Source organism: Propithecus coquereli, unplaced genomic scaffold, assembly GCF_000956105.1.
Source record: "Propithecus coquereli isolate 6110/MARCELLA unplaced genomic scaffold, Pcoq_1.0 Scaffold117, whole genome shotgun sequence".
NCBI lineage: Eukaryota > Metazoa > Chordata > Mammalia > Primates > Indriidae > Propithecus > Propithecus coquereli.
The window spans coordinates 955,086-956,222 of NW_012135747.1; positions in this window are offsets into that span (position 1 = coordinate 955,086).

The following is a 1,137-nucleotide window of genomic DNA, read 5'->3' on the forward strand; positions in this document are numbered from 1 at the left end:
ATTTATCATTTCTATATGTTGATATCATTTCAAATTCTCTCTTCTAGGTACTTTGAAATATACAATACATTGTTGCTGACTATAGTCACTCTACTCTGCTATGGAACATTAGAACTTATTTCTTTTATCAAACTGTATATTTTTAACCATTAGCCAACCTCTCTTAATTCCATCTTCTAATCCATACATCCTTCCCAGCCTCTAGTATCTGTCATTCTACTCTCTACTTCCATGTGATCAACGTTTTTAGCTCCCACATATAAGTGAGAACATGTGTATATTTGTCTTTCTGTGCCTGGCTTATTTCACTTTACATAATGATCTCCAGTTCCACCCATGTTGCTGCAAATGACATCATTTCATTCACGTCTATGCTCAAAAGTATTTCAGTGTGTCTGTATGCCATATTTTCTTTATGCATTCATCCATTGATAGACACTTAGGTTGATTCCATATCTTTGCTATTGTCAATAGTGCTGCAATAGGCCGGGCGTGGTGGCTCAGGCCTGTAATCCTAGCACTCTGGGATGCCGAGGCGGGAGGATTGCTTGAGCTAAGGAGTTCGAGATCAGCCTCAGCAAGAGTGAGACCCCATGTCTACTGAAAAATAGAAAAAATTAGCCAGTCAACTAAAAAGAGAAACAAAAAATTAGCTGGGCATGGTGGCACATGCCTATAGTCCCAGCTACTGGGGAGGCTGAGGCAGGAGGATTGCTTGAGCCCAGGAGTTTGAGGTTGCTGTGAGCTAGGATAATGCCACACACTCACTCTAGCCTGGGCAACAAAGCGAGACTCTGTCTTGAAAAAAAAAAAAAAGTGCTTCAATAAACATGCAAATGCAGGTATCCCTTTGATATACTGATTCTTTTTCCTTTACATGAATACCCAGTAATGGGATTGCTGGATCATATGGCAGTTCTATTTTTAGTTTTCTGAGAAATCTCCATACTGTTTTCCAAAATATACTAATTTACATTTCCACCAACAATGTGTAAGAATTCCCTTTTCTCCACATCCTCACCAGCATCTGTTATTTTTTGTCTTTGTGATAATAGCCATTATAACTGGGGTAAGATGATACCTCATTGTGGTTTCTATTTGCATTTCTCTGGTGATTATTGGTGTTGAGCATTTATT